The sequence below is a fragment of the Erithacus rubecula genome, assembly GCF_903797595.1.
Source record: "Erithacus rubecula genome assembly, chromosome: 2".
Lineage (NCBI taxonomy): Eukaryota > Metazoa > Chordata > Aves > Passeriformes > Muscicapidae > Erithacus > Erithacus rubecula.
In genome coordinates this window covers 106727816-106752878 of record NC_136685.1, presented here as the reverse complement: position 1 = coordinate 106752878, position 25063 = coordinate 106727816, and the positions used below count along the sequence as shown (strand labels likewise).

General features: G+C 40.4%; 1 long non-coding RNA gene across 2 annotated transcripts in view; it reads left to right on the top strand.

Moving 5' to 3' along the window:
• The window catches only part of LOC306816590, a 150471-nt gene that overhangs the window by 52053 nt on the left and 73355 nt on the right, over positions 1–25063 (top strand). For both annotated transcript variants that reach the window (XR_013777717.1, XR_013777718.1), the window contains exon 2: positions 3082–3194. This is a non-coding gene — a long non-coding RNA (uncharacterized lncRNA). The remainder of the gene's footprint in view (positions 1–3081; positions 3195–25063) is intronic.

Sequence of the window (25063 nt, the reverse complement as noted above, 5' to 3'; positions counted from 1 at the left end):
TGCCTTTTTATGCTTTTAGGTTGTTTTTAAGGAGCCACATCACAATATAGTGGTGCAACTTTACATCTGCCTGGGATTAACAACTCTGGCAGCGTTCCCCACCTAAAAAATGCAAATTCTGTATTTCAGAAATATCTGAAGCTGTGAAAATACAGAGCAATTTAAAAAACATGAAAACACTGTGCCAGACAAAGTGAAAATAATTTTTTTTCTTCCAGCAGTGGGAATAGGGTTTGAGATCTTTTCTTTGGGGTTTTTGGATTTTTCTGGTCCATCTTTCTGTTTCTCTTTCTTTGACTTTTTTTTTTTTTCCCCATTTTTTAGTTTTTGTCCTAGAGTTTTGTAATGGTCAAGTATAAATTTCAAACTAATCAAACTTCTAGAAAAGTGTGAATTATACCACTTTTAAGAACTAGAAATCTGCCTTCCTCAGTAAGCTTGCCTAGTGAGAAGATTGAGGAGAGACAAAATTACAGCAATTATCTCTCAAATAGCTGGGCTGAAAAAATGGTGTCTTCCCCCCTTTTCCTCTCCTGCTTTTTTTTTCTTTCTTTTTTTTCTTTTTTTTTTTTTTTTGCATAATTTTAAAATCCAACTGCAGTTCCTGCCTTTGCCAGCAGCAATAGCTGTCAGTCACTGCACTGATGATTCCTTTTCCCACTGCTCTGCATGGGGAAGGCCAAACCAGCCACAGTTTTGGCACCCACTCTCATTGTGGTGAGAAATTAAAAGACTTCAGCAGGGAAAAATATGTAGCAGCAATGAGAAAAGGTAAACATGAGTGTGGGATGTGGTATAGAAGAAAAGGGAATTGGGAGGTGAGTTGATTTGAATGCAAAAGTACTGGGCTGTGAGCAAATGTTTTGCAAAATACATTTTCATTGAATAAAAAACCATTGAAGAAGAGTCAAACTTGGAACAGCAATTACTTGCATTTGCCACTGACATGGCTTTTTTTCCAGAATTTTCTTAATCCTTTAATACTCTTCTTACACTTTCTCAGTGCTCCTACTTGTGTGTGTTTGACTTGGATTAGGAGTCTCAGCTGTGTCAGTGTGGTCCTCTGAGCTGCTGACCAGTAACAGCTCCATTTAGACATAATTGTGGGCACAGTTGCATCTGGGGATTGTTGCATAGTTGAAAAGTCTCTACAATACTAAAGTAAGCAAAAAAAAAAAAAAAAAAGTTAAAACAGAGTAAAAAATAACTATTTTTTAATTTGAAATCTGCTGCTTTGTCACTGACTAAACACTATTTTGTCTTCCTTTATTTCTTTTCTTCTCTTGTCTTTAACATTGAAATTCTTTCTTGGACTAATGAAACGGAATCTTGTGTCATGTGCCACACCAAAAATCATCCCATCCTCCAACAATTATTGCTTGGAAGGTTTATATTTTTTAGAAAAGCTGGTGCACTGCTGTGCTTTTAGGTCCTGAATGTTTTAGTGATGCTTTTTTCCAAGGTGGCAAAGGTGAGGGAGGAAAAACTGAAGAGATGTGTTCAGTAGGGAAGGATGGGACTGGTGGAAGGTGGGAAGTCCTTGCTCACAGGCTTTCCCCCTGCCTTGCCTGGAATAGCTGCACAGCTCTGGCAGCAATCTGCTGAGGGACATTAGACAAGGGGGCTGAAGGTATAAAAAGGTGACATTGATTTTATTGCACAGAAATATGGGCCAGTTAATTTTCTTTATGTGCCTGGCACCTTGGCCACGCTGGGGGATTTTTTTTTTTTTTTTTTTTTTGCCTGGTGTAGTTTGTTATTTAAAATTGTTGTTTAGGTGGAGGTGTCATTTCAAGTTGGGAATAAAGGATAACTGGGAATCCTGAGAGAGACTGGCCCGTGGTGTCCAGCAGGACTTCAGTGGCTTGCCACTCTCATCTCCAATTCAAACCTGCCCTGAAATAATTATATCTTCATTAGAAATTTTCCAAAATTTTATTCATATGGTGTAAAAATGCAGGTGAAAACTGACTGTGCTGCTGATGTGTAGCTTAGGCTGGTAAATGAGTAGAGCATGATATTCCTTGAGAAACTGGAGTGGAGGAGCAACCCCTGACCATGCTCAAAGAAAAATGTTGTGTGAGTGATTCAGCTCTTCCCTCTCTTGCAGGGGAGAGATTAGAGGTGCACCACTTTGTCAGTTCATCTCCTTAACTCATCATATATTATTTATTACAAGGATTTGGTTTCCTAAGCCTGTCGTCTTCCTTTCTCTTAAGATACCACTGACTATTTGATCTTGAGGGCTTATTTTTTATGATGATGGTGGTTATGATTATTATTATGTACAGGTATGTGGGGAGGGAAGGATTTTGAACAACAGCAAAACCCAAGCTTTTAAACATATGGACTGTCAATGTTTTTGCCTTGTTTTGGCACTTTTTGCACCTCATGCTAATGGTGTGATTGTGGTTGGTTCAAACACATCTGGGGTCCCCTGTAGCCTCGATTCCAGGGGCTTTCTGACATAATTCTGTGCATGGAGGCTCTTAACTAAACCGGCTTAGACCTTGAATTCTTTTGCAGGATTTAAAAGATAAAATTTTTTAAAAAAATTAAAAAAATCTTTTCACACATCAGCTACATTTAATGTAAGAAAAGTAAAATTTCTTGTTTGTTTTTTATTTTTATGCCAGCCTACTCCCAGAACTTATAGACTAATGAAAATGTTAACATTTCACCTCATTCAAGCTAGCCCAAAGTATTTTCACAAAGAGCAGGTGCATTCTTGGCATAGCTGCTGTTAAAGGGTGGATTCTTCCATTTGTCAAATGTTCAGAAAAACCTTTCATTTAGAAGGAAGGGAAGTCTTGTAGAAAAAAATTACTTGTATGGGCTAAAATTAAAAAAATAAACTAGGCAGGAATAAACTTGCTCATGTTTATTCTTGGCAAACTTGTCATGAGAGCAAAACTGTTGTGGCTGTGTTCAGTTGCTGAAAGGATGATCTGAGAATGTTTGATTAAAGAACTGGACTGTCTCCCCACCTGAGCCAGACATAAAAAGTTATAAAGAAAATCAAATGAAGGTGTAGCAATGTGACACATCACTGTTTTTTCCTCTCCTTGCCCCTCTCTCCAGGCAGCTGATGAGAACAGAGGAAGGAGCAGATGATGGCACCAAATCCTGCCCTGGAGCTGAGCAGGGCTCAAGGAGCAGCCCCGTGTGGAGAAGCAGATGGAGCTCTGCAAAGTGTAAGTGCCTGCTCTGGTACATTCCTTAAAAACAAACCCCCAGATCTGCGGTAGCTGCATTTTTGGGCAAATTCCTTCCTAAATGTTTGAGATCAGAGAGAAATATCTGCTTTGTAGCTGCCTTTGGTCATTGGAGATCTACCCTTCCTCCCCTGTCTGCCATTCCACCCTTTTGTCCTTCCCCGCACTGACTGAAACATTTTGGGTTCATTCTTTATACCTTCGGATAAATCTTTTGTAATGGATTTTTGGGTTTTGCAGCTTAACGATATCAAATCCTTCCTAAGATTTATTGTCAGTCTCACTTGACCTGCAGATCAGAACTTAGAATGGTTGATGGAATTTGTTGCAGAATCAGGGAATGTTGTGAAAGTTGCTATTTTTGGTTTCTGTTCTGCTGTATCTGGAGACTATAGATTTAAAAAAAAAATGAAATGATAAATAATGTTTTCCTGGGTGTTCAAAACATGATGAGTGTGTGTGTTTCATGAACTTTGGCTTCTGGACAAGCTGATTTGTACTGTTCTGATAAAGAGATGCAAGACATCCAAGGTTTTTAGCTTTTAGGATTTTAGAATTCCTTAAAAAAAACCCTGCCACCACCTCTCAGTGAAGGTTATAAACTGCCAGAGTGAGAATTTCAGCTCCTGGTAATCAGTTTGCTTTTCACAGACCTTGCTGAAGGGTTCACAGCCCCTTCCCAGCCTAGCTAGAGACACTTTTCTGTACAAGGAAATTGTGTTGGAGCTGGTGTGGACCAAATATTTATAGGAGATAGGACTAGTGTTGGGCCAGGTGTTCTTGTAGGATACAGGGTGGGTTTGTTGCCTTCCTTCTGCAAAGCTTTGGAAGAGGCAGCCCCATGGCAGTGGGAGGAGGAGGAGCAGCCTCATAAACGGCATTTCATCCAAAGGGGGCCCAAAAGAAATTAAGTTTAGCAAAGAAAACAAGTTTCATCAGTTAAGGCAATAAAGCACAGTCCTGGAGCAAGTCAATAACGCTCAATTGACAGCCAGTCAATATTTGTACTGGATTAACTTTTCAGGGAATGTGCAGATTTCGGGGGGTTTTATGTAAACACTGTAAATAGGCTGGGACACTAAAGTAGGGTTACAAATACTGCGTGTCAGATTAGATTAGGATCACTTCCCAGGAGCAGGATTTCTCCTGCCACAAAAGAGACATTTATATCTTGTGAAATGAACACAGATACAAGTTTTTTGTTTGTCAAATATATTCCAAAATGCAGCTGGGCAGATCTCATGGCAGTGCTGCTCAGAACACTTCAAAGGGCAGCCTCTGTCTGAGGTCAGGCTTGCTCACCTTCTATCTGTATTGTGCTCTGCCCAAGCTGTGCCTGATAGAGCTGCAATTTAGATGGCATTGTGGCTCCAGCTCAATTAACAGGAGTGCTGTACAAATTAATTTCAGTTTTGAGCTTCATATAATGTGAAGAGCTATTAAGAAATATTCAGTGTTTGTCCTTTTGCTCCTTGCTGAAGAATCAGGCTGAGACATGACCAAAATGTGCTGGTTCTGGCATCTGTAACACAAGGCTGAGTCTTTACAATTCTTCTTTACAATGCTTTGCAGTGGCATTCCTGGCACCCACTTCTAACCAATGAAAAATCCATTTACCTTTTCCAAAGCTGGAAGGAAAGTGGAGAAACATTTTGAGAAGAAATTAGTAATTTGCAGTGCGTTTTTTTCAAGATGTTGCCCTCAGGTTTCCTGGCTTGTTTTACTTATTAAAAGGATCTCAAATCATTGCAAGATTCCCAGTTCTCTGGAAATAATTGAGGGTGATTTGGCCTGTCCTGCCTGTCCCCAGGCACAAAAATGAGGGCAGGCAAAGCTGGCACTGCCCAGATGGGTAAAATAGCCCAAGTAAATCTGCTTTTATGTGTATGAAGCACATACATGGCTCTAGTGAAGCCCATGCAGGTAACACATCACTAGGAATCCCTCTTGCTGGAAAGTACATTACTGCATTTTATTGTTCTTTCTTTTATTTCTCCTGCCTTTTTTTTTTTTTCCTCCCTTAGAAAAGGTAATTAGGCCATAAACAGAGGTCTGACAACTAATTTTATCTGCAGCAAAATTAATATCATAAGCAACAGATAATTTCAGCTAAGCAAAATTAAAAAAGATATATTTTAATGACATCTTAAAACCAGAAAATCTATTTTTTTCTTTCTGAACTTTTCATACCTGGCTCTTTTGATATGTGTGGAGATGCTCACTCATTTAGTGAACAAATGTTTTTCCTCTGTACCATTCCTGCATCACCACCGGGCCTTGCTGGTGCCAGCCTGTGGTACGAAGTTGCTTTTAATTTCCTCTCTCCTGTTCTCTGGTTCCTTTCAAAACAGAAATGATCTGAGGGAAAAGACATTGCTTTTCTTACCTTTAAATTTTCATTGACATTAATAGGAGGCAGGTGGCCAAATCCCCACGTACAGCTTTGAAAATTTAAGGTTTAATTTTTTAATTTTTTTTTTTTACCCTGGGCAGATTCTTACACTACTGGAGTTGTGAATCCTCAGAAAAGATATTAAATATGCAACCATACCATGTCTGCAGTGCCTAGAGAGTTTATCTACAAAATTATCACCTACCTTCCAAATCTATAACCCTAAAATATTGATTGGTTAAAAGGTAGTGGATAAAGATTAACACAGCACAGCAGCAGATTACCCTAATCAAATAAAAAGACTATTAACAGAGCTGCTCACAGTTCTGAAGATGTTGGTTTGAAATACAGATGTCTTAACTAAAGTGCTATGTCTCATTTTCTGAATGCATTTTTGAATGCATTTAAATAAATTACCAAATAGAAAGAAAGCAGAGAAAAACTCCACATGCTCCAGACAGTAAATTTCCATTTATAATAAAATTATTTCATGCCTATCAGTAAGGTAGTTGGAACTTTTAAAGATCTATTCCATTGGACAGTAGGAAGCCAAGCAGTGGATTCTCAGCTTAGAGGGCTGCATAGGCACATGTGTGATTTTAAACATGTTAGGTGAATTTGGAGCTCTAGGATCCTTTGGAAAACCATCCCTGCTTCAGACCAGCACAGGTTCAAGTGGCTTTGAATTTGTCACAAACATTTTATTTAGCTTATTAGCGTTCCATAGGAGTAAGCTACCGGGAATACGGCTTGGAAAGAGCGGCATTTGTCACTAATGCTTTCAGTGTACAGTGGGAATTTTTATCCAGCCAAAGGCTGAGCTGTGCTTTATCCCCTTGGAAGAATTTCCCATTGAGTGACGGCTGAGCAGGGATTGAGCTAATAACCCATGCCCTGGGTTATTGGAGGCACAGAGACAGAGAGAGAAAATAGGGCGGGTAATGTATTAATTTTCATCAGTTATGGACAATACCATTGAATTACTGACTCCTGTTGAAATAATGTGTCACCTATTAATAATGTCATTTCAGCTTCCCAAACTTTCCTACCTAAACATTTTAATTCAGAAAGAAAAGATGGAAAAATGTGTGAGAGAGGTTTTGGCACTCTGACTCATAGGTATGGAGGTCTTTTGTTTTTGTTTGAAATCACACCTAATTTTAAGTCGCAGTGTAAATGAGGTTTTAAAAGTTTTTAACAGGGATGTGGATAAATTTGGAATTAAAATTGAGATCTGAAATGTTGTGTTGCTCCACTTTTAAAAATAAGTTCCCTTCTCATTTGCAATTAAAATGCCTAGAATCTGCATAAAATGTGTGAAATTAGAGATAATTGAAATACAGTAGCTATAAATACGTCTACTCCATTTGAAAAATAAATAAAATGTCCACTAAAAGTGTGCGAAAGCCGTACCCCCTTCTCTTGTTTCTCACATTTGGATCTCTGGCATTTTTCACACTTTTATAGCTAATTTTTATTGCAAAACAATATGTTACATTTGTAGCCGTTGTGGGAATGCAGAATAGCCCCTGGCAGCTCTGTAAAAAATGGAATGTTGGGAACACATTTAGTAGACTATAGCTTTCAATTTCATCCCGGCACTGGTGTTGTGGAATCATATTAAGTGTGATCTAACAAAAACAAAAGGGGGGGGGAAAAAAAAGAAAAACAAACATTAGGGAAAATAATTGAAATTAGCTATTATTTAAAGTATGTTCATTCCCCTGTTTGGATGTTTTCATAGTGTAAGTTGTTGTGATGTACAGGATTTTCCAGGAGTGATGCTCCAAACCCTGGAATTGTCCTGTGCTGCTCCATCCACAGCTCCAGGGATGAGCAAACACAGCCTGGTGCTGCAGTGGGTCAGTGGGCAGGGAGCCTGCAGCAGCATTCTCCATTATCAATTATTCCTTATCAGCCCTGGCTCTGGGGAGTGTCTGCCACTGGAGTGGAGCAGCATCTCACATGCAAATTGGAAAGAGCTTCTCTAACTTCAGTTTTGAAACTCAGGAAAATATTATTCCTATGACATCCTGTGCATCCTTCTTAGTGAAATTGCACTCTGTGTCCTGTCATTTCCAATGCTGCGCCGTGTTTCAGTTCCTGAGGAACACCAATCAACTCCCAAAGAGCTGCTTTGGTGGGGAAATGGGCAGCTTTTCAACTGCTCTGCATCCAGCACAAACACACACTGCAATTTGCTGTAATTCACACAAAACTGAATTGAAAGGCCTGGGTGAGGGTTACTGCCCTGGCTCCTCGGTGCTCCTGTCCTGGGATATTATTTCTGGAAGCCCTGCTTTCTGGAGGCGTGCCTTGCACAGGGAATTATGCCAAAACAAAAGAGTTTCCATTCAGGTATTATCCTGGGGCAGTAGGAATTCAGCAGGTTTTAATGTTGGTGGCTTCTTCAGTAGTTACTCTTCCCTGCTGCAGTGACTGTCACAAGAGATTTTGTTGCACCCTGGTTTGGGAGTTTAATGTTTTTGTGCCACTTTCCTCTTTCCCCCCCACCCTAAGTGTATTTATCAGTGAATCACGAGACTGTATTTTTGGCAGAGGTGTGAATGTGTACTGGGCTCAGGTGCCTCACTTCAGATCTTACACGATTCCTGATTTGGGGATAAGAATTACAAGGGGGAGGCAGATTTCCAGGATGTGTTTGAGGAGTGCTGAAATGTTAATGCATTAAGACTGAAACGGTGGGATTTAAATCACTATATTGAGCAGCACACAGTACAGAGGGATTGATCCCAGAAAAGTACCAGAGAGGTTGTGTCTCATACAGGCCTAACCACTATGGAGTCATTCTTCAGAGACAGACCAAGTGACAGAAGAACCACAGCCTTACCTGCAAGGTGCCTTTTCATAGGTGCTTTTTTCTCTCCTTTTAAGTTGTCCTCAAGGAAAAATAAGAGCAAAAAGTCCCTGTGCTTCTCACTGCACATCTACAGCACTTCATAAATAATAGTGGCTGTTTTAAAAGCAGGGGACAGGCAGAGGGTTACAATGGATGAAAGCTAGTTAGTGAGTTAGCCAGAGAAATGCTTAAAAGAACAGCAGCAAAGATAATCCTGCATTTATTTCTGAAGGATTCACCAGATGACCCTTTTCTGTCTTTCCTGATCTGTGTTTCTTGAGTCAAAGGGCTGAGCAGAAACCTGAAAAACAAACCTGCAAACGTGGGGTATTGCTGTGATTTGTGATCGTCCCTCCTTCAGTCCCATTTCAGAGCATCTCAGTTAAACCTCGTGTCCTGCACGGGGTGGCTTTGGAGGGAGCTGTGGCAGAGACTCCCTGGCAGACACAGACACTGGTTCTCTCTAAACTTACTGAGTGACATGTGCAAAATTGATCATTTCAGGAGCCTTTTGTATAACACAAAACTTCAAGCAGAGAACCCAAGGCATTTCCTTTCATCAACCTGGTTCTAATTTGATCAAAGCACGAAAAAATTCAACCCGCCTTATTTCCTGTCCAGTTCTTTTACACTTTACAGCACATTATATATCAGTCTCATATCCCTGAATTTTAAGAAGCAACCAGTTATATAATTGGATCAACAGTTGCCAATCACTCCAGCACAGCACTGCATTATTACTAAGCTGACTATAATTTTGAAGCTCTTTTTTTATTATGCGTATGACTATATTATCACTGTATACATATTAGGACAGCTGAATGAGCCCCTCAAGGAAAATAAGGGTTCAAATAACATTGAGAGGGGAGAGAGATGAACAGAATTGAGGATTCACCCCTGTTACAACCGTGGTGCCTCATGGCACAGTTCCAGGAGAAAGGAAAAGAACAGTAGCCATGTGCTGTCTGTGAATCCTGCCCACAAAACAGAAAATTGCAATGCTGCTGAAGTGGGCCATCTTGCATGCTTAAGCAAATTAAAAATCAAATGTGTTTCCTGCTCTCCAGTGTGATGGATCGCAGAGGAATTTTGCAATGTGTGAGTCTCTAAATCCAGTTCCTTTGCTCACAAAGCTCCCTCCTCCCCACAGACACCTGCGCACACAAGTTCAAAATAAAGCCACTCTGGCTTTGCACTGCTCCTTCCTGAAGAGCTGGGTAGGTGTCATTTGCATGTGACAAAAGCAGGCACTGCTTCATGTCAGTAATTTACACAATTATGTAAGAGAGTTAAAAATGCCAGGTAAATAGTATTTCCCACTGAAGCCCAGGAAGTCAGAGTTCTTTGCAAGACCTTGAACCTTGTCTCAGTAGTATCTCCTTAAATAAAAGTGAGTGACAGCCTGTTAGAAAACACCCTGTTTTATACCATTAATTTAAAGGTAAGAATTGTTAGTCAAATAAGCATTTAATTCCCAATAGCCTGAATGATTCAAACCTTGTAGCAAGCAAATACATAGAATATGCACAATGGCAAACGAATGACAGAAATATTCCATAGAGTTGACATACGAACTCATAACACCTTAGGTAAAGGTGAATGAGTATTAATGGATTTTTTTTATTGTAAGGACCTCCCTCCTTTTTTGTTGTTCTGTGCAATTCATTTGTGTGCATTAGCTTGAAAGAATTAAGCCTGTAAATCACAGCTTAGACAATAATAATAATATAAAGAAAACAATATGATTCTTTCTGGTTTTGCCACTCCAAACTCAGACATTTACCGGTTTCTGTTTTGGCTTTTTCTCTTCGAGCATACACACACAGTCATGAATATTTGTAGATATTTTTAGGTATAAATGTGTTTTGTAGGAACATACACAGGTATTTCCAGTATAGACATTTTTAAAAGGACATTAATTTCATACATTTTACATATCTGTAGGCACAGGCAGACAAAAGCATACATGCATAAAAATGTAATGTCTCTCCTCAGCGGTCAGATTCTGTGCCCTGCAGGACTTCACCGGGAAAAAACAAGCAAAATGCAATTTTAAGCATCTTGCTGCAGTTAAAATTGCCCAGTGATTTTTGGACAAAGTGATGAAATTCAGGTGAAAGGGAGCCTGAATTTGGAAGCTGAGGGGATTTCAGTAGGAGGTTCTGATTTTTTGTGTTTTTGGGGTTTTTTTGTTGTTGTTGTTTTTGTGGGGGCCAGTGTTCCCTCCATGTCTTACTTATTTAAATCTCAGATCAGAGTAGGTGCCTGGCCCATGTCCACAGGCTGATAAAATGAAACAAGTGCTGTATCACTTTTGCAGCCTGCTTCACTGTATTGTATTTTTTCTTTAGCCATTCCTACTATGTTTTTAAGTAAAAGCAATAAAACCACTTAACCATCTTCCTGTATAAAACTGATTGTTGCTTGAGGAGCGTGGTCATCCTCAGCTGCTGCTGTGTCCTTTAAACCCCCCCAGCCCAGAGACAAAGCCAGCCCCGTGCAGTTGCAGTGTGTGTGCAAGTGTGTGCATGCAAACAGAACTCAATCTGTTACAAACACAGAAATTGGATCAGCCGAGAAACAAGCCCTGTGCCCTCGTCCTCCCCCTCTGCCCATCCCTAGGATAATAGGAGAATTGAAATTCCCATTTCCAGACTCACTACAGATTAATATGGTTCAGCATAGATACTTATTTCTCTGATAGTTTCCCATGCATCTTCCCAGTGAAGTTGATAGAAATTACTCCAGCAGAATGCGTAAAGCAGATGTTATCCCATTAATTAGCTCTGGACCTGAGCAGGCTCAAGACTTTTCCATTTTCAGGCCGATAGGAATTGGTCCCAGTGAGCGTGCTCCATATCCACATTTAGTATCATCTCATAAACAGCACTGAAAACACAGCAGGCCCTTGATGAAGATACATTAGCTTATTTCTAATTTAAAGTTATGTTGCTTAACCTTAATGTAATTGGTCACTGGTGACCGACTGTTTGTATAGTGAGTTGATGACCAAAGAGCTGTAATAAATTATAAAACTTACTGCTTAAATAGAGGGAATGACTGTTCTGTTAAAAGCCTTGCTTGTAATAATGGTAAAATAATTACACCTCAAACGGAAGAGCCTTGGATCAGATAAAGCTACCACAGTCTTTCAGATGAAGGTGTTTTCATTCTGCTTTAAAGAACATGTAGAAAATATAATTTTTTTTTAGTCTCAGTGCAGTGTCTTATGTTGGCTGAATTGTCAACTTTCAAAGCTCAACTGAATATTGATTAAAAAGAAATTGGTAAATCAAGATACTTCTTTTTTGAGGGGTTGTGGGGATTAAAGTGATTAACCAGTTTCAGTGGTTAACAAGAAACAAAAGAAATTTGCACAAATAATTATATTCTGTGCATCAATTCAAAGTCACTGCTAGACATGTGTTAGAGAAGAGTTGATTAGCTGGTAGAATAACCAGGATAATAATCAACTATGGAAGTAAGTAATTGACACAACTTTAATGTTTAATAATGAATAGCACGCCAGGGGCAAAATTAAGGGAAATCTGCTTTCTGAGACCCAGTTCAGACCTAAAACTTCTTAGGCCAAATACAGCAATTACTGGAGATTGCTGAACTGCTTCTGCAGTGCTGTAGCACAAGTAACAGGTGTGGTTAAATGGCACAAGTGGCTGTATTAAATCTGGTGCTTCCCATGTGCTGCAGTTTAATTTCCAGCCTTTTCCCTGCTGAAGACTTGGAGGTTGGTTTTAAAACTGTAGGAATGTAAGGAACACTTCCTCTTCCACAGCTCTTCTTTGTTTCTCCAAGCAGTGTTCTATTAACAACCAGTTCATTAAATCAATAAGAGTCAGGAATAAGTGTATGATTTGCTTGTCTCAGAAGCGATAATTTCTCTCTCTAAATATTTGTATTTAAAATTTGGGCTCCCTCCAAATGCCCTAACTTCACAATAGAGAAATTGAGTTTATTTTTTGTTTTTTAATCCTCGTATTTCATTTCTTACAAGGACCTTCCAATAATTTAAACTATTTACCGTGCCTCGAAGATCATTATTTCCCTGTGACTCCTCAGAGAAATATTGGAGCCACTCTATTTATTGCTGACATTAGATTTACCTTTGAAGACTGGTTTACAAAATGGAGACATTAGGATGGGAAAGTCATTATTTTTTGTACATTGCTCGGAATGGTAAGTTTCTGTGTGTGCTGTATTAGAGTAAACACTGCTGTGGCTGCTCAGTTTGTTATGGAAACTTGAAAAGCAGATGCATTAAGGTATTTTGTTTTTAAAAACACAGTTCTTTAGAAGGAAAAATATAAATACTGTTTGGGGGCTTGTCACTTGTATATTTAAAAATAACACCCCCCCCAAGCAATGAATAAAAATGCTTTTTGGCGTTGTAAATGGAGGCAGAGAATTGCTCAACCAATGGAAAAGCAGGTGGGGTAACACATCCTGATTCTTCTAATTGAGGCTGTAAAGAAAGATGAGAGATATGTGCACTGTTTGTGTCACAGTAGTTGTGATCTGTGAAAATAACTTCAGAGCAGCCTTTCCTAATATTAAAATGTCTCTGTTGCTGTTCAACTAAAAATCAATACAGCTCACAATTTTAATAAGGAACATGAATCTGAAAATGTGTTTAGTATCAGGTTATATAAACACACCCTAATGAGATACTATAAAATCCATCACATTAAAGGCTGGTTCCTACAAGGTATATTAGCTTAAAATGTTCAATATATTAGGTCAGTGTACAACACTACACATAACAAAGCAGGTCTGTCAAAGCAAGATGCATGTTTTGCCCCTTAAAACTGTTATGTTTTGCACATTTTATAAGGTTCTTTGAATACATGAATAAGATAAGTTATTCCCATCTCTTTCTTAAGCAATCTCAGAAATGGCTGTGACCTGAAATTGGAAATCTTGTAAACACCCATCCGAAGAAAATGTGTGCAGTTCTGTCTTAAAGAGATGGTACATGTTTAATTATCCCAACTTCTTGGAGGAGAATACTATTAACATACACATTAGCATCGTCCCATTGGTTCCTCCTGCTGCTCCACCTTAGGGGCAGCAATAGGAGCTAATCTTATTGCTCCCATGCGCATAATAATGAAATTTTGTCTTGTCTCTAAGGCGGTGTTCTTTGGTCTAAAGTACAGCGGGAAACATTTCTTTTTCTTCTTTTTTTCTTTTTTTTTTTAAAGAAAATTTCCTGACCAACTCGTTTAAAAAAGATTTGAAAAATTAAAATTCTTCCCGTGTGAATGCTGGAGCCTGCAGAACACGTTGCTTTGACTTGCGAATCAAAATTAAGCAATTGTGCAAATAAATTGCTCTGTATTCACATATGGAATACAGTGTACTGGGGCTGTGGGTGTATTCAGCTCTTTGAAAAACTGGAAGCCGTGGATTTTATGTTATTTTATCCTGCAGTGTCCATATAGGCTATTCTCAAAGAATAACATAAGAACAAACAAAAAGAGATGGGTTTAATATAAAATACCTTTGCCTTTTCCTAGCAGTGTTCTACAGACTATAATGGGGAAAGGAATAAAAAAGCACAGGCAAAAAAATACATGTGAATTCAAGGCTACTGAATTAAGGGAGGTTGTACCAACATTTCCCCCACTGTACATTATTTGTATTCAAGGTTTTTGAAATGACATTGTAATCTGATGATGCACCAGCCTATTATATTGTCTAGCAGGACAAATATCCTTGCGTTTTCTCTGTAGAACTAACACAATTTTTCCATGTCAGAGGTGCATAATATCCTGGCGGTCATAAGGAATGATGCTATTAATCCTCTTGGGCAATCTCCAGGTCTGATTATTAGGGAAATAAATTTGCATGCTGCATATGAGCTAGGTGAATCACCGAGAGCACAAATTATATTTCCTGACAGCAAGTTAGAGAATGGAGCCACATCGCTTTTTTATCTTTTTTTTTTTTTTTTCCTCTGAAAGCTATAGAATTTCAATTCATTACATGAGATTGGTTAGAATTCAAGTCTCTTTTTAAGTTGATATTAAGTTGAGTCTGTTATCTCTGTGAAGGCTAGTAGGTTCCCCTGAGTATCCACCTAATCACTACTTAAAAAAATCGAAACGTATAGTTAGTGTCATGATTTAGGTACCAGAGCCACTTTATTTATCAGTGCAGAGTGAGATAATTTCAATTTGAGGCTCTGTAGCCCTCATGAATTTAACCATTTTGAAAGCTTTTTTTCCCCTCTCTCTCTCTCTCTCTCTTTTTTTCTCTCTGCCCCTTTCCCCCCCTTCTTACTGTGCATATTGTAATAATGGTTATTCTGGGCACCTGTTTCGCTGTGCTCTGTGCATTTCTCAGACTGCTTTATCTATCACATCATATATATTTCCTGGTACGTTTTGAAGATTTTTTTGGTGAAATGTTATTTGGATTTCAGTTAAGAAAATTTGGCTGTGTTCTCTGTGCCAGGAGTACTGCCAGGCGTTTCTGCTTTTCAGATCAATGATAAATGTATTTTTATTATTTTTACCGTTTGGCATCTGAGCAACCTTTTTGCATTATTAAATCTGAACAGGGAGAATGATAGCAAATGAGAGGAGAATAAATGGCTTTATGTCCTGATGTATTAATTAAGCAGACATTTATTATAATCACAGTTTTATAGATGTTGTAAAAAGGTATTTTTTCATCCATGATATACATCGGTGTGAGGCAACTTTTGTGAACCTTTTTGGAAATGTCCAGGTTTCTTAGACTGGAAAATTGGGATCACTGGTGCTGTGCTGTACATGCAGACAACAAGCACAAACAAGCCCTGGGGTGGTGAGTGTAGATGGATCCAGCTTGGAATTGAGTGAGGAATGTCTCAGTTGAAGGTGGGGGGTATAAATCCATACAGATCAGGTGCAGCCTGGAATGTGGGGGACTCTGAAATGCCTCTTGCTCCTCACTGGAGCTGAGCCAAGCTTGGAGACACAGAGAGCCCCTGCACTGGTCAGAGCTGGGGCTGTGAGTGAAACAACACGAGGCAGGTAATGCATCTGATAATGCCAAATCTGAAGTGTTCTTAATCATTTACTTATTCATGAAGTGCAAGCAGCAGCACTGGAAGGAAGGGGATATATCTCTGACTCAGATTTCATGTGTTGCCAAATATACAGCAAAGGAAGCACTTTTAATCATCTTACATGAAACCTATTTAGGATTTGTCTATTCTCTCATCCGTTGGGTTTCTTTATGCTTCCTGAGCAGAGCCGGTGCCATTTCTTTCCAGAACAAAGGTCCTTTTGTTTGTTTGCTTTTTGTTTGTTTTATTAATTTTCTGCTCAGCGTTTTGGTTGTGCTGCTTCACAGACAGGAAGTATTTCCCACATTTAGGAAAAGGAAATAGCCTTTGGAGAAAATTCAAAGAAAGTCCATTGGGGAGTGACTTGCCTGTTCAGAGTGTTATTTCCTATTCCTGAATAGAAGCACCAGATTTATTTTTGGCATCAAATAGCAGTGCTGCTATAAACACTAGCCTCCTTAATTCCCACTTTGCAGTGGACACTTATACTGGTAACAGAGAGTAGAATGTTTGTTGCTCTCCTGAAATAAGGATGGGTGATAAAAGAAGGAAAATTTTAACAAAACTGCAGAATTGACTCTCTCCTGTTGTCTGTGACCTAGACAAGGTCTCTCTGATACTGCTGAGCCCCAGCAAGGAAAATGAAGGGCCTATTTAAACATGAGTTGTCTGTGATTTTGGGAGTTGTCAGCCTGGAATCCACCAGCTCTCCATGACAGTTCCTGTCACAGGGATGCCTTTCCTCCATCTGCAGAGGAGGAGGAGGATGCTGCTAGGAGAATGATGGGTGTTTTAATGGGCACTCCTTCTGGAATGGGGCTGGAGCACAAGGCCATCTATGTCTTTATAAATTGTAATAAGTAGATAAGATCAGCTGGTGATAATACACAGGAGGGAATATAACAATGCCCAGTTGTGCTGCTTCTCTCCAGCAGTAAATCCCAAACTGTGTGTGGATAACACCTGGTACGAAGGGCAGGGTGGGGAGGGTCACAAACAAGCCAAAGGATGGCAGCTAGTAAAGTTTTATTTCAAACTTTATCTACTACTGCCCCTTGTCATCACACAGTGAAAATACTCTCCTGAAAAGAGAATGAATGAGTTTTGAACTTGAATAAACAAAAAGGGGGAAAAAATCAAATTGAGAAGATTAAAACCAGGAGTTTGTCTGGGAAAAAAAAGTGTTCCTTTGGATTTCTCTTTGCTTATTAATGTCCATGGTGTGTCTTGAACCTTGCATTTGGCAGATCTCTGCCTGCACATGAGGGAAACCTGCTTAAATCAATTATGTCTCTGTGTTGTGTGTTGTCACACAGCCATGTGTGCCAGTGCATCAGGATTTAGCCAGGCAGCTTCCTCTGCTGCAGTTTCTAAATCACCACTAAATCAGAGTGGTTTGCCAGCTGGAGTTTCACCTTCATTATGGACACTGAAGGTTCCTAAGTTTAATGTAAATATACATAAAGCAAAGCATGTACAGTGTTGATCTTGGTTCCTCAGCTCTTAGGTAACATGAGCAACATGAAATCAGCTGCTTTGGTTGAGGAAAGAATCTACACTGCCTGAGCTCTTGTGAAGCCCCTTAAACTTAGAGTTGTCAGTCTACAGCTGCCAGTATTCTGGGTTTAGTAGGGTGAAAAATCAGGGGACACTCTAAAACCCAGAAACAGAGAGGTAGCTCCTCTTTGGATTTCTTGTTTCTTGTGAGTTTGAAGAGATGAGGATTCGTGAGGCCTCAAAGGAGCCAGTTCTGGCTGCCACTTCTGGGATGTGAACAGAAGTGGCTGGCACACACAGCACTGTGTCTGCCTTGCTTCTGGAGGCATCCTTAGAAGAAGAGTGGAAGGGAGGGGAAAAGTCCTGAACCAGCCCCAAGGAAGCCCCCAGCCTGGAATATGCCCCCTGGGCTGGATGTGTCAGGAGAGGCTTCCTGCATCTGTGCCACTACCTGCAGCCATGTGTGGCTGAAGGCTCTGCCTGGCATCCTGGGCGACCACTGTGTGCCATCAGCTTCTGTTCACTGACCTGTCAGAGCAGAGAAGGAATTTCACATGGCCTGAAAAACTGACAGAACAGTTCACCTTTCAGGGAAATGTAATATTTTCTGATAAGGAGCTTATGTTAGTTTTCTTAGCAAATAGCCTGAAAGCATTTCTGTCTGTGGCATTTCTAGATGTGATAAGTTGAAGGAAACATCCTTGACCATGACTTAACAAAACAGGCCATTTGTTTCATGGGGTAGCTGTTTCCAGAAATGTAAATAAATGGCAACTTAAGGATGATATAAAATAAACGATCACAGAGACAGCCCAGAGCTGCATTGTTTCAGAAAACACAAGGCACTATTTATGGAGCTGTAAACAGAGGAGTGTGTTTATTATTGCACTTGGAATTAAATCAGAAAGCCAGAAAGCTGAAGTTTTGGACAAGATCAGCACACATGGAAGAAGCTCTTTGGTGGGTTGCTGCTCGTGCTGCGTGTTTGTTTTGAACAAAGGCAGCCTGTTTTGTGAGGGTGGTGGGCCCGTCTGGCAGGGCCCCATTCTGCCCTTTATTTCGCCACCTCCGTGACATGAGTGAAGCTGAAGGGGCGAGATGGTGAGCACAGCTGGGGGCAGAACACATCCAGATTTAATTTGGTATCCATGCCTCCAGTATTTTTAGAGTGTAAATTGAGAGCCAAGGGTATCTCTGTAGAAACAGGTCCTGGTCAGAGCCCCACAGCCCGACCTTTGTGACCTTCTCTGCGGCTCACGGCCGGAGCTGGAGTATCCTGAGCCAAACCTGGTGGGAGCAACAGAACCCGAGCCTGGTTTTTTGGCTGTGGTTATTCTGGGGTGGATTTAGATGTTTTTGTTCTAAGCAGGACCTAGCTCTTTAAGAAAGACCCCCCAATTAAATAGTATTGTTGGTAATTCTGTGCCACATGGTTTGAAACTACCACACTCTTATTAACGATCTTGGTAATTATTGGAACTATATTTTTGCAAGTCTCACCTGTACCATATGTGCCCCTCTCAAGGAAATATGCTCAGCTCATCTAATACAGTGTTGTAAACTGCCTTACACACCCCTTAAATTGAAAATGCCTTTCCCCCCACTGTTTTACTGGTATTCCTAAACTATTACACCACATTTAAAAATGAATTGTGTGCAATGACATTAGAGAAGGGGGTTAGGCTTTCTGAGCTGCTACCAGTGACATATGACTGTAGTGACAGACAGTCAGCAGTATTCAAACTGAATTAATCTGAAAAAGCAGCAGACTTCAATGTGGAGTTTAGGAGGAGGCTGAGCAGCTACATATTTACAAAAGGGATGTCACTGAACCGTCTTTCTACCCAGGGATAGCCTATGGCTACTTAATACTTTTAAACCAGTAGTGGAAGGATTAAATACACCTGAAGTCAGGTCTTTGAGGCCATTTCCCTCTTGTGCTTTCTTTTCCTTACTTGAGTTGCACCTCAGCAGCTATTTTTTTGAAGCGCTGTGAGAAAGGGTGGGTATTCTGATACCTTTTATTAGAATTGCACAGAAGCAGGAGAATCCTCACAGAGACACAGGCTCCTTTTTCTGTTGCCTTTGAAAAGTTAAGACATGTGAGGTTACACAAGACACAGACAGTGCAGTGGAGGAGGAGGGATATGGTAATAAAGGTGATAGTGATACCTTAATTTAACAAATATGCAGTGCTAATTATGTAAACATGTGAGAACTCTAAAATCTTCTCATCATGCGTGTCACACAATTGAAATATTTTACAGCCTAATTCGAGATTATACAGTAATAATGTTATTTTATATTGGCTAGTTGACAAGCATAGGCCAGGGCTGTCTATCAAACAAAACTGTTGTGCCAGATTGTATCTTGGCGATAAGCACAAAAGAAGAGCAAGTCAAATTCTGTTTACATATTAATCATTGAATCAGATTTAGGTCTGTACCACAGACACTGCCTTGACTGAAAAAAAAACCTGTTTGCACTTGCGTGGGCCATATTTTAAACAAAGTAATTTCTACAAAAAACTGCTACAACGCTCCAGATCTCATTTTGCAAATGTATCTAAGAGATCAGGTTCCATTCAGAGAGAGTTAGGTGGCAAAAGCTTTTCTCCTTTATAATTTTTAAACTTCCCCCCTATTTTGCTCATGGACGTTGGGATCTGTCAGGATTCTGACACCGTAGCTGATTCTACAGCTTTATTTGTACTTTGGTGTTAATAGGATGCTCTCATGTACAAAACAAAATGAGCATGGTTAACAAATTAGGAAATCTAGGCAGGTTTGGTGGCAGAAAGCAGAAACCACCGTTTACCCAGCCTCAAGTGTGCACTACATCTGGTACAATTTTGCGCTAAGTCTCTCAGTGTTGTATTGAAACATCTCCTCCCCTTGCCACCATGGAAAACAGCACTGTTCCCAAAATCCAGATCTGAAATCCTGGCCTCAGTGAGGACAGTGGAGGTGCCAACTTCAGGTCAGCACAGAGGGATGTTGCTTTAGATGTGCCTGGTGAGACTGGACTGTCAGTCTATCCAGCCCCAAATGCAGCTTTTGGAATGAATGCTCAGTACCAAATTGCTCAGGAGAAGACACAGACATTTTTTATTGCCCAGAGAGGATGTTTGTCTCCAACCTCCATCAGCCCATGGTTCATTTCTGTCACAAAGCATTAGGGGTTTCAGCCTTTCTAAGATATTTATCTTAATCCAAGCTGGGATGTCCTCATTATTCACATAAGCATCTAAATTAAACTATTTTATATCATATTAAGTCCTTGGCCAGAAGGATATCTTGTGGCAATCAGTTCCATAGGTTAATTATGAACTGTGTAAAATAATATTTCCCTTATTGGTTTTTAAAGATGTTGTTTTTCAGTGTTGTTGCATTAGGAGGAGAGGAGTCTAGGACCAGGCAATTGATCTTCTCTGTAACTCTCATTAACTCTCTCATGTCCCCTTTTTATTTGTCTTCAATAAACTAAGCAGTCCCAATCTTCACAATCCTTTCTTCTGCCACTAATCATTTTTGTTGCCCCTTCCTATTTCAGCTTTATGGTTTTTCTGGGTGAGTTGATTGCAGCTTGGTGCAGCATTTCAGATACGCTGTCCAGTTACTCAGTGATGTGGTAATTTAGTATTAATTCCTATCCTGTTCTTTATGCAGCCCAACAACATATTTACTTTTTTTGACTGCTGCTCCCAATTCTTCAGCTTTCTCATTGAATTGTCCAGGGTGGCACATGTTTTCTCCTCTTTCTCTTTTTCCCAAGTGGTTGATTAATTTACAACCGAGCCTTGTCCATGAGTTTTGAAGATTTTTCATTCAAATACACATTACCTTGCATTTATGAACAGTGAATTTAATCTTCATGCTGCACATCTGTCTAGCTTTTCCAATCTTTTGTAATCACAACTAACCTAAATATTTTTGCAGCCTGTGCAAATTTTGTCACCTTCCCCTCTCTTTTCCAGAGCACTAACGAATATCTTAAACATCCCCAGTCCTAGTACTGACTGCTGAAGCACTTCATGGTGAGCCTTTTAGCAAGCTAGCAATGAACAATTTATTTCTACACTTTTGTTTCCATCTCTGGCTGTCTTTGTTTAACATACAGATTTCTTTTCAAAGCCTTGCTATTTCCAAGTGTTCTGCTGAGGGCCCTCCCACGGGGTGTGGGAACAAACGCCTGACTCTGGCCTTGGATGTCCAGTGATACCCAGCACTGGAGCTCTAACACAGCACTCACAGGTCAGTTCAGGCTGCAAATTTGTCAGCTGTGGTGCAGAGGAGTGGACTGGATTAGGAAACAGAGGTGCAGGTACTGGCAGGTTTGTCAGCCTATTCATATTCCCATCCCAAAATGAAAAGAGACTAGAGAGAGATGGATTTATGCAGCTCACTGAAAAGAGATGTTTTTCCCTTGCCTTACCCAGTTTAAAGCTTTCAAAACAGAGCTGCTGGCCAGCCAAGGTAAGTGGATACATAGCATGAGGCTCCTTGCAGTAAGACTGATGGTTCCAGGAGCAAAAGGAAAAGCCAGTCCTGCTCCCAGAATTGTTATTTGAGTTTACTTTCAGCCACTTGGTCACCACCTTTCACAAGAGGCAGGTGACAAGCCTGTGGTGCTGCCTGCAGCTAATTGCAGAGTGTTTGGTGCTGCAAGGTGCATCATATGGTGATTACTATCATCATCATCACCACTTTGGGCTCAGATCTGAGTGCTGCTGGAACGTGGAAAAAGATGGTCGGGCCCTGCTTTGTTCTTCTCACAGGATGTTAATGGCCTGGGTTTGGTTTTGTTATTATACAGCACTTACCATAACTTTAATGGGCTGTAGTTTGTTCCAGTTATTGAAATTAATTCTCTTACAGCTCCTCTGCCAAACAGAGACACGGATGGGGAGTTGGGGCAGGGAGAGGCTATGGCTGCTCTCTGAAAAGGCTTGTGGCAGGCAGAGCAGTGGCTGGAATCCCTCTCTCCCAAGTCCTAGGGAGGAGCTGCTCTTTAGTTTTGGTGTTCTCAGCAGGAATCCCAAGATTACCGTGCCAGGCAAGCATGTGTCAGTTTTCATTGCTGCTGCTGTTCCCCAGTCCCCGGCCATCAGCCCCTCTCCCTGCTCCCTTCCCCGCGTGGGCTCTGCTTTCTACCCTTGCTCCATTGTGTGCTTGAGTGGTGCCTCATACCTTAAAGCTGTTATTTTCCAGTTTTAATAATATTTTGCAACTCATTTCCCATTTCTTAGCTGACAGCCATTCCAAAAGTAATCTTTGGCAGGTACTAATTTGGGTGATGACCACTTGATCTACATTTTTGGTGGGTAATTACTGAGTCAGAAGTGAGCAAATTTGATATCCTCTGACAGTCAGTGAGGCAGGCATTTTTACTACCCCCTCATTAGAGATTCACTGGTAGTGAAATGCCCTGAATTTTGTTAGTTCTCCCAGACACAGGAAAAATCTGTCTGTTAAGTACCAGAAGTTACTGCTTATGCTTATTTTGTCACACTTGCATGGTCCAAAATACATTGGCACTTTGAACAACAACTTCTTTTAAGGCAAGGTGCTTTGGTAGAGTGAAACCACCACGGGATCAAAATTTCTTTGGCTTCTAAAGCTGGCCACAGTCCTGTGTCCTATGACAAATCTCTTCCACAGAGATTTGGGTTGTTTCACAGCGATAAGTGAATCTCAGAAAATTTGGAGGCCTGATTTGGAAAGTTCACAAACTGATGCAGAGTCTCTCCAAACTGCAGGAGCCAGATTCCCTGGTTTGCTCTGGCAGCTTTGCCTCGCTCTGGTGATACAAAGCAGCTGCAAATCCCCTCGTGCTGCCCGGCTCAGCGAGGTTTGCGGTGCCTCACGTTGCCAGAGCACACCAGTGAGCCTTGCCCTCCGAATTGCCTGTGTACATGGAATTGGGCTGGATGTCTCCTGAGAAAAGGGGGCCAGTCTGAGATTATCAGCACAGCTTGCTTCCTTGCATTACTTTGGCACCAGCCTCTGCTTCCCGTAAGACCTTGTGCAAAAGCGAGCAAAAAGAAAACATAATGTGGGAAGAAATAGCCAGACTTCTTTTCAAATGTCAGAGAGATTCAGATTTATTTTGAGTTCTAGAAGAAATGTGGGAAAGGGATATTTGCCAGATTCTTGGCCTCCCCATCTGGCTTCCATGAACTACCTTTTTATTCCTTCTTTCCCCATAAGTTTTCCCAAATCACAGAGCTCAAGTCCCCACAGCAACTCCCCCGAGATCCAGCTTAAGTAGACTGAGAATCTAAATAAAACCTGATCGTTGTTTTTGAACCAAGAAGCAGCTGGTACAGTGCCTAGTTTTTCCATTTGCCTTCCAAAATATCTAAAGATACTCAAGTTATTTTGAACGTGACAAGGTACCTGAACCGATACTTTTCCTGGAACACTCAATAAAGCCTTCTCTGCCTCCATCTTTCACATCTCATTCCACAACGAGCCCTTCTGTGTTTGTAGATCATGGTTCTCTTGGACCTTTTCCTGACTCCTTGTTCACACTCAGCTCTCCATCCCTCTTGGTTATCCCTTGGCACGTGGAGTCAGCCTCCCTCAGCCGTGCCTGCAGGCTCATTGCGTTGGTGACAGCACTGAGGGTGGTTTTCTTGGGGTTCAGCATGTGGCTCTTCAGGTTTCTTTTGAGCGATATTGATCAAATACATTTAGTCTCTTAATGTGGTTTAAATACATGGGGTGTGTTGTGCAGTCCCTCCACAGAGAGGACAGAAAACTGGTCCCCAAGAATTCCATCAGAATTCATTAGGGTTTTGATGAATTGCAACTGCTAAAAAATTGTCTCCCAGGACTTGGAAATTAGTCAGTACTGAACAGTACAGTTGTCGAATCACCTAAAGAGAATAAACCTGAAAAATACTGTCTGAGAGAATTGTCTGCGCCACAAGTCTGGACAAATTGTTTAAAAAGGAAAGAGAAAGGAAAAGAAAACCCCTTCAAGGAGGGATCAGGCATCCTAGAGATGTGGCTTTACTTTCTGGTTCTTCTGAAGTGCTTTCTGAGGGAGGTGTGTGCATACAAAATTAGCGGGGAGAATATTGATTTTAGTCTCTGAATTTGATTTCAAGCTTTGGATTGATTCAGTCTAAATATATTGAGTTTGGAAGACATTCAGCCATTTATTTCTAAGTGGCATTTAAAATAAATATTGCTCTGTATTAATCTAGTGAATAGTATTGTAAGTGCCACAGTTTATGCTTATTACACTTATTGAATAGGCTCCAGTATCTCCTATAGAATAAATGGCGGAAATAGGAAAAAATTCTTTTGATTCTTCCAAACTGTATCAATCACTTCCTGCACTGAACATCAGGTCAATATTGGAGGAAAACCATGCACAAATCTATACCATTGGCAATGTGATTATCTTTTCAGTTGTGAAAACTATATGTGTACCTTTTGTTTTCTGAGGGAAACAATGATCTAAATATTGTCCTGTGTGTAGCAGGGCAGAGATGGTGTTTGGAAAGCCCATTTCTGGAGATTGCTGGAGCAAGTGGTGCTTGAGGGCACTGGAGCTGCTGGAGTTGGGCATGGATGACAGCCATTAAAGACTTGAGCAGCAGCCTGGTCTGGTTTTTGGCGTTGGTCTGTTATTCTGAAGCTTTGAGGGTGTTTGGATGTGAGATTTTGTATTGATTTTTTTTTTTTTTTTTCCCCAGGGCAAGAGCCATTGCCTGTTTGCATTTGGGATTTTACTAGAATTGGATTTTGAACCCCAAATTCAAGCTTTGATTTAGAATGCTGGTGTTGCCAATCGCAGAAATAATTGCCAAAGTAAAACTGATCCAGAATTAACTTTGAATCCTGGCCACTGTAGAATTCCACAGGTTCTTATATCTGTTTCAGATCCATCAGGAAACTGCTCTTGATGCTATAGGTTTGTTTATATGGTCTTTCATAGAAAAACAATGAATGAGGGATGAGAAATAAAAGTGTGTAAAAGGGAAAAGGGAGTGTGGAATAGCAACATCTGGGTGT